The 15,458-nt window shown below is 46.2% G+C and overlaps 1 protein-coding gene across 2 annotated transcripts in view; it reads left to right on the plus strand.

Annotated features, from left to right (window-relative positions):
* The window catches only part of LCLAT1 (lysocardiolipin acyltransferase 1), a 162,995-nt gene that overhangs the window by 76,189 nt on the left and 71,348 nt on the right, over window positions 1–15,458 (plus strand). The gene's annotated exons all lie outside the window — the stretch shown is intronic.

Here is a 15,458-nt window from a genome sequence, read left to right on the forward strand (position 1 = left end):
TCTAACAGCTTTGCTGATAAGCACACATCAAAGGTAAGAGAGATTTTTATCTTCAGTAATGCCTTTTTGGCTTCCTTCTAAACTGTTTAAAGAGAATCTGTATTGTTAAAATCGCACAAAAGTAAACATACCAGTGCGTTAAAGGACATCTCCTATTACCCTCTGTCACAATTTCGCCGCTCCCCGCCGCATTAAAAGTGGATAAAAACAGTTTTAAAAAGTTTGTTTAAAAAACAAACAAAATGGCCACCAAAACAGGAAGTAGGTTGATGTACAGCATGTCCACACATAGAAAATACATCCATACACAAGCAGGCTGTATACACCCTTCCTTTTGAATCTCAAGAGATCATTTGTGTGTTTCTTTCTCCCTTCAGCTCTCATCCACTGAAGTGTTAGGCTGTTTCTTCCTGCAGAGTACAGACAGCTCTGCCTGTATGCAATTCCTCAGTATGTGAAAGCCTAGCCAACTCAGAGGAGGATTTATCCAGCTTGTAAAAGATAAGAGAGAAGAGAGAAGCTGCTCTAATCTAAATAATACACAGGCAGTGTGCAGAGAGGGGCCTGGAGGGGGGAGATGCATCACAGAACCACAACACTGAATAACTTGGCAGCCTTCCAGACACAGGCTGACAAGTCTGACAAGAGAGAGATAAGTTGATTTATTACAGAGATGGTGATAGTAGAAAGTGCTGCAGTAAGCCAGAACACATTAGAATAGCTTTTGGAACTTGTAGGATGATAAAAAACAGGATGCAATTTTTGTTACGGAGTCTCTTTAACACAGGAGAATAGAGGTTTAAATTAGCTTCTGCAGCCTGACAGTTACTCTTTAACCACCCTCCTATAGGCCTAACTCCACCCCTGCCTAAGCTTAACCACCCTCCCATATGCCTAACTCCACCCCTGTCTAACCTTAACCACCCTCCCATACGCCTAACTCCACCCCTGCCTAACCTTAACCACCCTCCCATACGCCTAACTCCACCCCACCTAACCTTAACCACCCACACCTTAACCCCCACGCCTAACCTTAACCACCCTTTCATACACCTAACTTTAATCACCGCCCGCCTAACCTTGAAGGGAACCTAAACTTAGGGGGGTATGGATATTTACTTTTAAAGCCAATAGGTACCGATTTAAAAATAAAAAAGTCAGATACTCACCTAAGGAGAGGGAAGGCTCGGTCCTTATGAGACTTCCCTCTCCTCTCCCGGTCCCGCTCAGGATCCCCCCTAACCGTATTCGACCAGCTCGGTCAAATACTGCAACTTCCGCCGCCGCGGGAGACTTCAGAAGTCTTCGGGAGCACTCGGGCTCCCGAAGACAGGCCGCTCCATACTGCGCATTCGCGAGCGCCATCTATGACGCACTCGCATGGTTCTATGACGTACTCGCGCGTGCGCAGTATGGCGTGGCCTGTCTTCGGAAGCCCGAGTGCTCCCGAATACTTCCGAAGTCCGCCGCGGCGGGGGATTTGAACAGAGGATTCACCGGACATCAAAAGAGGAGAGGGAAGGCTCATTAGGACCGAGCCTTCCCTCTCCTTAGGTGAGTATCTGACTTTTTTATTTTTAAATCGGTAACCATTCACTTTATACAATACCAGTTGCCTGGCCTGCAGTAGTGTCTGAATCACACACCTGAAACAAGCATGCAGCTAATCCAGTCTGACTTCAGTCAGAGCACCTGATCTGCATGCTTGTTGAGGGGCTGTGGCTTGAAAGTTTTAGAGACACAGGATCAGCAGGAGAGTCAGGCAACTGGTATTATTTTAAAAGGAAAAATCCATATCCTTCTCAGTTTGGGTTCCCTTTAACAACCCACCCTCCACACTTAACCTTAATCCCCCCTCGCCTAACCTTAACCACTCACCCCCCATGCTTAACCTTAACCACCCATCTCTTACGCCTAACCTTAACCACCCACCCCCCATGCTTAACCTTAACCACCCTTCTCTTACGCCTAACCTTAACCACCCACCCCCCATGCTTAACCTTAACCACCAACGTCTAACCCTAACCACCCACTCCTAACCTTAACCACCTCCCTACGTCAACCCAGAAGGAGGAAGTGTGTGTAGTCACGTGACGCTGCTTGGAACGCAGCGTGGGAGGCGCCGTGGGACGGGTTAAAGAAGATGCCTGCTGGGTAAGTTAACCCCCCCCTTCCCCGCAAACACACGCTCATGTGCATTAATAAGGAGGATGAAATCCGAATCAAAGTTATTCGGATTTGATCCGCAGCATTCCAGAGATCACCCCTGCTAATGGGGGAGCCTGCGAGGGAATGTGGGGAGCGGGAGCAGAACTAGAGGGCTCTATAGGACCCAGAGCCTTCTCTCTCCTTAGGTGAGTAACTGTTTTTTTTTGGGGGGGGTTTTTTAATTGCGCTTTAGGCAGGGAACACACTTGTCTTTCAGTTTTCTGCGTGCATTTTTCTGCTTACGTTTTCTGCACACCAAGTGTGTTCAGGAAAATGCGTGCGTTTTTTTTCACAGCAGCCAATGTAATTGATACAAAAAACTGACAAAATATGCAGAATCATGATGCAGAATGTCAGGTTTTTTTCCTGCGCGTGAAAAACGCATTGTGTGAACTAGCTCATTGATTAACCTCCCTGGCGGTCTATTCAAACCGCCAGGGGGGCAGCGCAGCACTTAAATCATGTAGCTAGCCTAGCGCTAGCTTACATGATAGCCGCTGTGCAGCGGCATCCCCCCTCCCCTTCCGATCGCCTCCGGCGATCAGAGCAAACAAGAAATCCCGTTCAGAATGGGACTTCCTGTTTGGCTTTCCACACCCCGTCGCCATGGCGACGATCGGGATGACGTCATCCACGTCATGGCGTCGATGGGAATCCCGATCCACCCTTTAGCGCTGCCTGGCGGTGATTGGGCAGGCTGCGCAAGGGGTATGGGGTGGGGGGCGGGGCTGCACGGCGGGCCTGAGAAATCCTCCCCAGCGGCTTAGCCCGAGCTCAGCTCAGGCTTACCACCAGGGATGGTAACATGAGTTCTCGGTTTTTATGTGCAGAAATGTGCACGAAAAGTGTGTTCCCTGCCTCAGACTCTCTATAAGACATTCTTTCCTGCTGCCTCAGTCGTACCCTGTTGAACCTCAGAAGGGCGCCACACACAGGGTAGATCATAAGGAAGAATTACTGGATTTGAGGCTTGGGGAAGTATTCTCTGTATCACAGAACACTGCAATTTCTGTTTTTATTTTTCGACATTCATTATGATTGCCGGCAGATTGCAGAAATCCCTCGTCTAGACACAGCTTCCTGGTTAGTCTTTATATAACCTTCAGATATACGCTTGGGTCGGAGAGTTCTTAATTCTGCAACTAATTTTAGAACTTGCTCTGGTATGATGTTCTGATAAAGAGGCCCTGTATTGACATAACACAAATTGGTTTAAAGAGGCGCCCTAGTGTGTGACAAAAGCGTTTAAAAACAGTTTAAAATCAACAAAGGTATGAGGTAGCTTACCTCAATGACGAAAAATCTTTATGGTACAAAAGATTTTATTAGTGATAGCACAGGCAACGCGTTTTGCAGGTTTGAGCCCGCTTCTTCAGGCTAATAACAGTGGCAAACTAAATAAAAAGTCCAGTGTAGGGAGCCTCCCTCCCTCCATAAATATTTTTCATCATTGAGGTAAGCTACCTCATATCTTTGTCGATTTTAAACTGTTTTCAAACGCTTTTGTCACACACCAGGGCGCCTCTTTAAACCAATTTGTGCTTTGTACACCCCCACACGCCACCCGTCTGAGTGGTGGAAGCAGAGTACCCGTGGTTCCGCCACGGTCAAGATCTGTTTCCTACCTTTTTTCAAGGAGAGCGACCTCATCCAGAACACTGGTGACCTCCCCGAGTGGAGTCGGGTTTATTGTCTCCACCTGCTTCCAGTGATTGGTTGCCCCCTGCAACCCACCTTTGTGAGTAGTTTTTTTTACATTTCCTCCACTACCACATTGTTGTTACATACTGCACAATCGGGCTCCCTTTTGTCTCCTGTGCCCTTTCCTAGAGGGTGGTTTGACACTCACAGCCCACTACACCTGTATTGACATACGGTAGGATGCAGTAAATTATTCAGAACATCCACTTTTATGGTCATTTTCCTGGTTTCAGCATCAGAAATACTTCCTGTAGCTATATATTTCTGTATATTGGTATGAAACCCCGCCCTGCCAGTGATGTTTAGCTTAGGCTATGATGTCATGCAGCCTTCTCCTCATTCTGGCAGACCAGGGCCATATGCAATTAACTTTCTACTGAGTTTTCTCCTAGGAGATAATTTTTCATAATACATTTTCAGCACTTTACAACCGAAAAAGAACCAAAAAGTAGATGAAAAAGTGCTATTGAAATTATTTTAAGTATTTTCTTGGTTGTTGGTGATTTAAAAAGCATTTTACTGACAATTCTGAAAATATAACCTAGGAGAAAACGAAGAAGAAAAAGTGAATTGCATGTGGGCCCAGGTGTTGTTTCAGGTCACTTCAGAACACCAAACAAACAATTCACACTGATGCACCTGCCAGCAGTAAAAATGTCACCTTGTGTGATAAACTTCAAAATGAAAATCATGGTGAGTGCCGATTTTGCAATGGGCAAATACTAACGGAATAATTCATAAATGAATATAGTAGGAAAAATATTAATTACTGTACATTATATTCAGTAAAGCTTCTCTTTAAAGAGACACTGAAACGAAAAAATAATTATGATATAATGATTTGTATGTGTAGTACAGCTAAGAAATAAAACATTAGGAGCAGAGATATGAGTCTAATATTGTTTCCAGTACAGGAAGAGTTAAGAAACTCCAGTTGTTATCTATGCAAAAGAGCTATTGAGCTCCACGACTTTCAAAGTCGCAGAGAGTTCTGTCTTATGAAGCTTATTATCTCAACTGTCAGTCACTGTATTGTTTTTTTTTTTTTCTGCAGAGGACAGTTCAAAAGTTCACTGGCCTGCACTATAAAATCATTTAGAATGCTGAGTAGTGTGTAAACTGCAAATATTAGAGAATGATGCAATGTTATAAAAAAACACTATATAACTGAAAATAAAAAGATGAGAATATTTTCTTTGCTACTAATATTCAAGTAATTATCCGTACTACACAACCAATTCGTTATATCATATTTTTTATGATACAAATCCTGCAATAAATCTGCAGTGGGTCTACTTCCAACTTTCATGGAAGCAGACTTTGGGTTACCATCCTGTGTATACAAATTAGCTGCTCTCCCTAGGCAGCCAGCAGACAAAGCTGAGAGATCAAATTACAGTTTTGATTAGTCACAGATGAGAGGGAATTAGACAAGCGAAACTCTCTAAATACATACAGGATGCATTTCTCTGTTTTCCGTCTGTCCTGTGCAAAAGTTCAGGTCCACTTTAATGGCAATCATCACATCCCCTTGCATACCTTGTTTTCTGTTTGTTTTTTCAAAATCCAGCCATCCCACGGTGTTCCTGACTGAAACTGGCTGTCAGAAGGTTAAAAACCTGCCATCAATCACTGGGTTAGAGAGATCCCCGATAAGACTCAAATAATTCCCATTTGCATGCCACTTTAATGCAAATTGTATGTGGCTTGGAATTAAGCCAATCGTATGCACTTTCTGCTGATTTTAAATGGCTGAATTCCAAGCTTTGTTACATTTGTCAGCATCTCACTGGACGTCTCTTAGGGTCTCTGATTCTGATTGGCCAATGATTGTCCAGTTTTACCACCTCCGTGTAGTATGGGAGCTGTCCATTGCTACCACCTCCATGTAGTATGGGAGCTGTTCAGTGTTACCACCTCCATGTAGTATGGGAGTTGTCCATTGTTACCACCTCCATGTAGTATGGGAGCTATCCAGTGTTACCACCTCCATATAGTATGGGAGCTGTTCAGTGTTACCACCTCCATGTAGTATGGGAGTTGTCCATTGTTACCACCTCCATGTAGTATGGGAGCTATCCAGTGTTACCACCTTCATGTAGTATGGGAGCTGTTCAGTGTTACCACCTCCATGTAGTATGGAAGCTGTTCAGTGTTACCACCTCCATGTAGTATGGGAGCTGTTCAGTGTTACCACCTCCATGTAGTATGGGAGCTGTTCAGTGTTACCACCTCCATGTAGTATGGGAGCTATACAGTGTTACCACCTCCATGTAGTATGGGAGCTATTCAGTGTTACCACCTCCATGTAGTATGGGAGCTATTCAGTGTTACCACCTCCATGTAGTATGGGAGCTGTTCAGTGTTACCACCTCCATGTAGTATGGGAGTTGTCCATTGTTACCACCTCCATGTAGTATGGGAGCTATCCAGTGTTACCACCTTCATGTAGTATGGGAGCTGTTCAGTGTTACCACCTCCATGTAGTATGGGAGCTGTTCAGTGTTACCACCTCCATGTAGTATGGGAGCTGTCCATTGTTACCACCTCCATGTAGTATGGGAGCTGTTCAGTGTTACCACCTCCATGTAATATGGGAGCTGTCCATTGTTACCACCTCCATGTAGTATGGGAGCTGTTCAGTGTTACCACCTCCATGTAGTATGGGAGCTGTTCAGTGTTACCACCTCCATGTAGTATGGGAGTTGTCCAGTGTTACCACCTCCATGTAGTATGGGAGCTGTCCAGTGTTACCACCTCCATGTAGTATGGGAGCTGTACAGTGTTACCGTCTCCATGTAGTATGGGAGCTATCCATTGTTACCACCTCCATGTAGTATGGGAGGTCACCTACACCATCTTTTCTTAGTATTAAAAATCTGTTGGCCCCTATAGTACTTGGAGGTGGTAAAATTGGCCAATCAAAACTGGGTGTGCACGCAACCTAAAGCTCCATACAAATGCGAACTGCTTTTGCCCATAATTGAGGAACATTGGGTCCGCTGGGGACTGTTGGGGGGGGGGGGGGGTGGAATGGGATGTACCAACGACGGTGAAAGAAGGCGATTATGGTCCATGTAGACCGCTCCTTTCTGTCAGGTTGGTTCGCCCGATGGGGTTAATCTTTAGAAAGTTGTTCGTAACGAACCATCACAAACAATCGCTCTATTCAAAGACCAGCTACTAGTTACCTATTCAGCTTAGTGCTTCCGCTAACCATCTGACCTGTAGACCGTTATTGAATTCAAACGTGCTTAGACATTGTTCATTCATCACAAACCGTTGAGGATGGCTAGTATTACACCGCCGGTGATCGAGCTTGTGTACAGAGTTAAGGCTTGGTCCCCACTGTATCGGAAAATTAACATTTTTAGGTCTGTTTAGCCACCATGAAAAACTGACAGTGAACACTATTTTATAAATAGGATCCATTCATACTGATCCATTGCAGTACGCGGAATGCACTTTTGTGTGGTCTGCAATTTTTCCCAGGGAGCGCATGCGGTTTCCATATAGACTATGGTGGAATCGCATCTGCCTCGGGCTCCAACCACAAACTGACCATCTGAGCAGATACCAGGGCTGTGGAGTCTGTACAAATATCATCCAACTCAGACTCCTCAGTTTATGAAACCACTGACTCAGACTCCGACTCCAGGTACCCAAAATTGCTCCGACTCCTCGACTCCGACTCCTTAGTCTAATTTTTACAACGGCTATTGATTTGGTTAAAAAATCATCTGACTCCGACTCCTCAGTTTGAAACCACCGACTCCAACTCCAGGTACCAAAAATTGCTCCGGCTCCACAGACCTGGCGGATACTACGCTGGCCGCTGGAGTCCGGCTCAAATGGGGACCCAGCCTAAACTGACAAGAGGATGCATTTTTAACAGCCTGTCCTCTTCTCTTGCATTTTTTGAGTGCTTTGTGGTGCCTATACATCTAGCGATGATGGGCAGATCGACCAAGAGACCGACCTCTCTCTGATCCAATCTGATTGGATAGAGATCTGTTAGCTGCCCACTCTCCGCAGGCCAATTCCCAATCAATTTCAGAGGCGCTGCTGATCCTGGCCGCGCCCCGTTGCCTGTAAATTGTAATCTCACCTGTCCAGCTGCAACGACTCCCGTGTCAACCGTGCACCACCATCACACCGAGCTCCACTTGGGGTAGACGAGACCGGGAGTCAGTGCAGCTGGACGGATGGCTTTACAATGGGGGAGGTAATATTTACATTTGGGGGGACAGCAGCTGGGACTCTGCCACGGTTGTCACAATATCACACAACATTTCTGCCACACATCTGAACGGCCACGACGGACTGAGATTTTCCAGCTTGCTCAATTGATACATTTTACCAATTGATTCTGAAATTGGTTAAGTTGTTGATTGGGCATGCTTCTTGCGGCACCTATTTTCATCTGATATGATACATTTATTGCATCAGATGGTCGATCAGGTCGCAATGTCGCCTTATGTATCTCCAGCTTTACTTTTTATCACATCTGCACATTCCCACAAACAGCGATCTCTGTCTGTATTGGAACAGATTTGTTTACATGTGAAGAAAGTGCACATTCAGATACACACTAGAACGCTATATAAGTGCATTTTTCTAAGCCTCGTCCTCTGTGGCATTCAGTTCACCTCCACTTGCCCTGACTGAGGACGGCTGGTGTTGTTGATTGAGGTTTACATGTAATGTAGCTCGCTTCTATTTTAGTCCTTCCATTGGAATAAAACACTTATTTCCCTCATCCTTTTCTGCGGCGAGGAAATTCTAATTGCGCTGATGTCACCCTGGAGAATTTCACCCTCATTATTTTCAGAGATAAGTTTTCACACCTGAGCAATTGCCGGCAAATAAGCGATGACCGAGGGCGACGGTGGAAAGTTCCGGAGCTTTAGGCACATCTCACTCTCTGTCGTACACCTGAGACACTGAGGAGCGTGTCACCCGGCAAATAAGATGGCCGAGGGCGATGGTGGAAAGTTCCGGAGCTTTAGGCACATCTCACTCTCTGTCGTACACCTGAGATATTAAGGAGTGTGTCACCCGGCAAATAAGATGGCCGAGGGCGACGGTGGAAAGTTCCGGAGCTTTAGGCACATCTCACTCTCTATCGTACACCTGAGATATTAAGGAGCGTGTCACCCGGCAAATAAGATGGCCGAGGGCGACGGTGGAAAGTTCCAGGAGCTTTAGGCACATCTCACTCTCTGTCGTACACCTGAGACACTGAGGATCGTGTCACCCGTCAAATAAGCGATGACCGAGGGCGACGGTGGAAAGTTCCGGAGCTTTAGGCACATCTCACTCTCTATCGTACACCTGAGACATTAAGGAGCGTGTCACCCGGCAAATAAGCGATGACCGAGGGCAACGGTGGAAAGTTCCGGAGCTTTAGGCACGGCTTACTCTCTTTCATACACCTGAGACACCGAGGAGCGTGTCACCCAGCAAATAAGCGATGACCGAGGGCGTCGGTGGAAAGTTCCGGAGCTTTAGGCACGTCTTACTCTCTGTTGTACAACTGAGACACTAAGGAGCGTGTCACCCGGCAAATAAGCGATGACCGAGGGCAACGGTGGAAAGTTCCGGAGCTTTAGGCACGTCTTACTCTCCGTCGTACACCTGAGACACTGAGGAGCGTGTCACCCAGCAAATAAGCGATGACCGAGGGCGACAGTGGACAGTTCTGGAGCTTTAGGCACTTACCAAACACACAAAGGGAAATACTCACTTCCAAACAGTCCTCTGCTGCTTTATAAAGCCTGCAGGCTGCTTATAAGCCAATAAGAAGTGCACACACACGTTACACCTAGTCTGCAGTGATTAATCAAGCAGAAGCTGAGCAGGTCAGCCAATCGTTGGAGAGGGCTTCAGTTGCATATAGACAATGGCTATATGACCAGCAGGGGGCACCAGCGTGCAGGATATTCCCTCTCATCTGCCCCCCTCCTAACTAAACTGCATGGGAATCTACAGTAAAATTAAAAACAATGGTGCACAAGCCAGCCTGGGGCCCCGGGAACTCTCACTGCCCGGGGACCCAGAACCAGCATGTAACACCATATGTGAGCGCAGTCAAGCCCTGGAGCTGCCACCCCCAAGAGCCTGTCCCCAACTGCTCTGAAACTTACCAAACACACAAAGGGAAATACTCACTCCCAAACAGTCCTCTGCTGCTTTATAAAGCCTGCGGGCTGCTTATAAGTTCTGGAGCTTTAGGCACATCTCGCTCTCTATCGTACACCTGAGACATTAAGGAGCGTGTCACCCGGCAAATAAAATGACCGAGGACAACGGTGGAAAGTTCCGGAGCTTTAGGCACGTCTTACTCTCTGTCGTACACCTGAGACACTGAGGAGCGTGTCACCCGGCAAATAAGCGATGACCGAGGGCGACGGTGGAAAGTTCTGGAGCTTTAGGCACGTCTCTCTGTCGTACACCTGAGACATGAAGGAGAACAGGAGAATTCCTTTATAGTAAACTCCAAGGGACACTGGGCCAAGTGGTTTATTCTATCAGGAGTTTACTATATCAGAAATTGTCATACTCCAGCACACAAAGTATACTATAGTACTGGATCTGCATTCATTTAATAATTCTGAGTCATTTTTCTTTGCAATGCTTGAGCAAGCGAGCACAGACGGCGTCTAAAGGTGCAATTTCTAGAGATTAATCGTTTGAGCGATCAGATAGTTCTGATCGGAAGTGAAATCGTTCACTACATCATCAATGAACCAATCTTTGCCTCCTATCTATCACAACAGACAAAAAAAAGCCAAATGTTGGTTAGACGAAAAGCCGATCGGATGGCTGTTTTTATAGTCCGTTATCAATTGTGCCCATCAGTGGAGATTATTTACAACCAATCTGATTAGAATTTCTGATCGCTCAAACGATTTTTCGCTAGAAATTTGCCGTTAGCGGCCACCTTAAGCTATATCAACGTGCACAGTGCTCAATATGCAGGGATTTGCATGCAATAATCATGAAACTGCCCCCTTCTCTCTCTTCAGACCACCATTAGAGCCTGGTACACAACAACAAAGGAAACCAGAGATGAACGCTTTGGCCTTTGGCACTAAATAAACATATCCCCTGATAGAGTCTATAAAATAAATACTACACCTGGTATTTTTGCTGCTCTGGTGTGCCGTTTTTTTTTTTTTTTTACTAAAACTCCATGCAAAACACAGCTTATCAGAAAAGCATATTATTTAGTAGGCTTTGTGCAAAATGAAATCGCCATTTCTAAAAACCTCTTATGACTAACAAATATAGATAAAAAAAATACATTTTTAATATACCCTTACATTAGCAGCTCCTCCCATTTCATAACAGCTCTCTGTGATGCTGCAGTATACAGAACAGGAAAGCAGAGCCAGGAGGGGGCAGGCTTGGGCTTGAAAAGACATCAGAGAAGACATATTCGGCTATAATGATTCCTGAGCAAAGCCAGACTGAATGCTCAGTCTGGGATTTTATCAGCGCTGGTAACAGGCAGGCTGAGCAGTGAAGGATGAAACAGAGAGCAGGGTAGGAGTTTTCTCGAATGTTCCTACTGATATATATGGTAAAATACATTAGGGTGCTTCGTCTCTGGTTCACTTTAATGGCCAATTTGATCACTTCCATGTAGCAGTAGGGCAAACTGATTTGGAAAACTATGAAGAGATTGTGTCGGTAAACTCTGATACTGCATGGAGGTGGTAAAATTCATCAGTGGTTGGCCAATCAAAATTGAATCTTTGTACAAGGCTTTACTCACAAACTTAAGGTGCCTATTAGCAAATACAAAAAACTTGCAGAGGGTGTCTCAAAACAGTATCAAAAATGTATTGGAACATCATAATACAATCTCCTGAATGGTCGACCATACAATCAATCAGGTCAGTTGCCATTAGTGGTGTGGATTGACGATGAACGATCATTCTATCGATCGATTTGCGTCCCATGCCAGAGGGCGAGCGTAGCCTTGGTACGTATATACAACTACCTTCTAAGCTGCAGTGCTTTGCGCCCGCTATTTGTACCTGCAGGTTGTATAGCACTATTTGATTGAATTTTACCAAATTTCCCTTTACAGCGGCTAATACCATAGGCCCCGATAAAGAGCTCTGACTACTAAGGTGCCTGATATTTTCTATACATAGCAGAGAAGGCTGTGCAGATATCGGTGGGGTTGCGGTGCGGGCAGTTAGGCATAGGTATGGGGTTGGTTAGGGTTAACCATTGTGGTGGGGGGGGGGTTGTATGGGAGTCAGGTTGGTTAGGATTAGGGTTTGGGGAAGGAGGGGGGGCATCGATTTGTTTTGGCTGAGCACATGTTGGGCACAGGGCTGATTACCCAATTCCATCCTTTGGATGTGTAATTCAAGGCACCGGTACCCGAATTAGCCATTTAAACTTAATCTAGGCTGCACCATTATTATTAATTTATAAAGCGCCAACATACTCCGTGGCGCTGTGCAAAGTAGGAAAACAAACAGGGGGTGCATAATGATACAGACAATGATATACATCAAATATGGACACTGGTGCAAAATACAGAACTGATGGCTACAATGACAGATGTAACCTGATGAATAAAATGTACTGCAGAGTGCAAGCTACGAAATGAATAACAAATTGCTAGACAGAAAAGGGGGAGAGAGCTCTGCCCTTGTGAGCATAAAATCTAAAGGGCAAACTTACATACTAAAGGTCGCTATAGCTGTAATTAACATTACAGCCTATGGTGGTGCCCAAGTCAGGCGCAGCACTTAGGCGACCTGGAAGGAAGGTTGGTTAGGCATCAAAGGGGCGATTGGTTAGGGTTAGGCATCAAAGGGGCGATTAGTTTGGATTAGGCATCAAAGGGGAGATTGGTTAGGCATCAAAGGGGGGATTGGTTAGGGTTAGGCATCAAAGGGGGGATTGGTTTGGGTTAGGCATCAAAGGGGCGATTGGTTAGGCATCAAAGGGGGGATTGGTTAGGGTTAGGCATCAAAGGGGGATTGATTTGGGTTAGGCATCAAAGGGGATTGGTTAGGCATCAAAGGGGGGATTGGTTAGGGTTAGGCATTGTCAGTGGGGTCGGTTAGGGTTAGCCATCGGTAGGGGGCTGGCTAGGGTTAGGCATTGGCGGGGGCGTAGTCAGGGTTAGACATCACTTGGGTAGGGGGCGATGTTGGCTACGCTTAGGCCTTGTCTAATGGGGTCAGTAGGGTTAGGCATCAGTAGGGGGTTGGTTAGGGTTAGGCATCGTCAGGGAGCGTGGTTAGGGTTAGGTATTGGTAGAGGGAGGGCTTGTGGGAGAATAGTGTTAGGTTTGGCGATAGTAAAATACTGGTAAAATTCACCGATATTTTATTATCGGAATTAGCGCTGCCCAATAGTAGACTATCAGTGATTTTACTATTTCCCCGTCGTTCTTTTTGCATGTGCGCAGTCCAGGCATCGCTTTTTGTATTTTATTTTTAGCCTGGATTTATTTGTGTCATTTTATATTTTGGCTTCATGGTTTCCCGTTACGCCTGTTTATGCGTTTGTTTATTCGCTGAAGCTCTCTGATACAAGTAGCGAGCGGTGATTAGCGTGTGAGCGTCCCGCTGGCAGCAGCCATTCTCGCTGAGACATGAAGCTGCTGTATGTGATTCACGCCGGAGCCATGTGCATCGAGGCCAGATTTCCACTGAATCACTCCTCAACTAACAGCCTGCCATTAATTTCTACCAAGTGTCTATTAGGTTCAGCCAAAGCCCAGCTTTACACGTCAGCGTACGTCACACCGCGAGCCCACTGATCTCCAGGAATTGGAGGGTTTCTTCTGCATCCACCTTTGCTGTGCGCTCTGAAGGCTGCGGAGTTCCAGTGCTGGCAAATTCTAATGTGCTGGATTACTGTGGTCGGGAATTCATAGAATGAGCACACTTCCTGCTTTACTGCCACTGGTGCTTATTATTCTCTTCTCCTGACTCTCTGGCTCCCTCTCATGCTCCCTGCACACTGCATGCGATTCCGATTTGTAATCGTTTTTTACATCCGATTTCGACTTTTAATCGTTACTGCATGCTGCATTTTTTTCTGCATTTTTCTGTTGATAGCATTCAGGGAAAATCGGAATCGGATTTTGAAAAGCGGAATCGGAATCGCAAATCGGGTTTGCAGTGTGCAGGGAGCCTAAGTCCTTCATTTTTCATTGACTTTCTCATTACTCCAGTTCTTTCCTGCTTGTTCTTGTCACATCGAAGACCTTCTCATCCTTTCCCTTTCTCCCTCTCGTCCTTTCCCCCCCCCATCCCTTCCCTACCAACTTGCCCCTCTCTTCCTTTCTCTTCTCCTTTCCCCCTCTCGTCCTTTCCCCTCTCTTCCTTATCCTTTCCCCCTTCCGTTCTTTCCTTTCCCCTGTGCCCCTCACCGCCTTTGCCTTCTCCTTTGCCCCTCACATCCTTTCCCTTTGCCCCGCTCATCCTTTCCCTTTTCATTGACTTTCTCATTATTCCAGTCCTTTCCTGCTTGTTCTTATCACATCGAAGACCTTCTCATCCTTTCCCTTTACCCCTGTCGTCCTTTCCCTTTCTCCCTCTCGTCCTTTCCCCCCCATCCCTTCCCTACCACTTTGCCCCTCTCTTCCTTTCCCCCTCTCGTCCTTTCCCCCTTTCGTTCTTTCCTTTCCCCTGTGCCCCTCTCCGCCTTTCCCTTCTCCTTTGCCCCTCACATCCTTTCCCTTTGCCCCCTCGTCCTTTCCCCCTCTCATCCCTCTTCCTTTTCTTTTCCCCCTTTTGTCCTTTCTCTTTCCTTCTCTCGTCCTTTCCCTTTCCCCCTCTCGTCCTTTCCCTTTCCCCCTCTCGTCCTTCCCCTTTCCCCCTCTCGTCCTTCCCCTTTCCCCCTCTCGTCCTTCCCCTTTCCCCCTCTCGTCCTTCCCCTTTCCACCTTCGTCCTTCCCCTTTCCCCCTCTCGTCCTTTCCCTTCTCCTTTGCCCCCTCATCCTTTCATTTTCAATTTAACCCTCTTGTCCTTCCCCTTCCCTCTCCCTTCCCTTGCCCCCTCTCATCCATCCCCTTTGCCCCTCTCGTCCTTTATCCTGCTTCTTGCTCCTCTCGTCCTTTACCTTTCTTCTCGTACACCTCGTTCTTTACCCTGCTTCTTGCCCCTCTCCTCCTAACCCCTTTTCTTGTTCACCTCATTCTTTTCCACTTCCCTTCCTCCCCCTCCGACCAGCATCCTTTTCCATTGCCTCCTCATCCTTTCACCCTACTATCTTCTCTCTTGCTTAGTGCCATTTTTATCCTGTCGCCTTTACACTTGCCCCTTCTTCTTGCCCCTTTACTCCTCTCCCTTTTGGCCCTTTTGATCTTTCCCTTGTACCTTGCCAACCTTGTTCTCTTTCCTCACCCAGGGTAGATTCAAATGTGGATCCTGTGCATGCTATGCCTGACCCTCAGGCGTAATAAGTGCCCACCCCCTCTATTACTTCCTTAGTTATAGGGTACATTTACGTGTGTAGATTTATATGTCATTTCAACTGATGTTATTTGGTTATTTCATATTCCTTT

Source organism: Hyperolius riggenbachi, chromosome 4 (assembly GCF_040937935.1).
Source record: "Hyperolius riggenbachi isolate aHypRig1 chromosome 4, aHypRig1.pri, whole genome shotgun sequence".
Taxonomy (NCBI): domain Eukaryota; kingdom Metazoa; phylum Chordata; class Amphibia; order Anura; family Hyperoliidae; genus Hyperolius; species Hyperolius riggenbachi.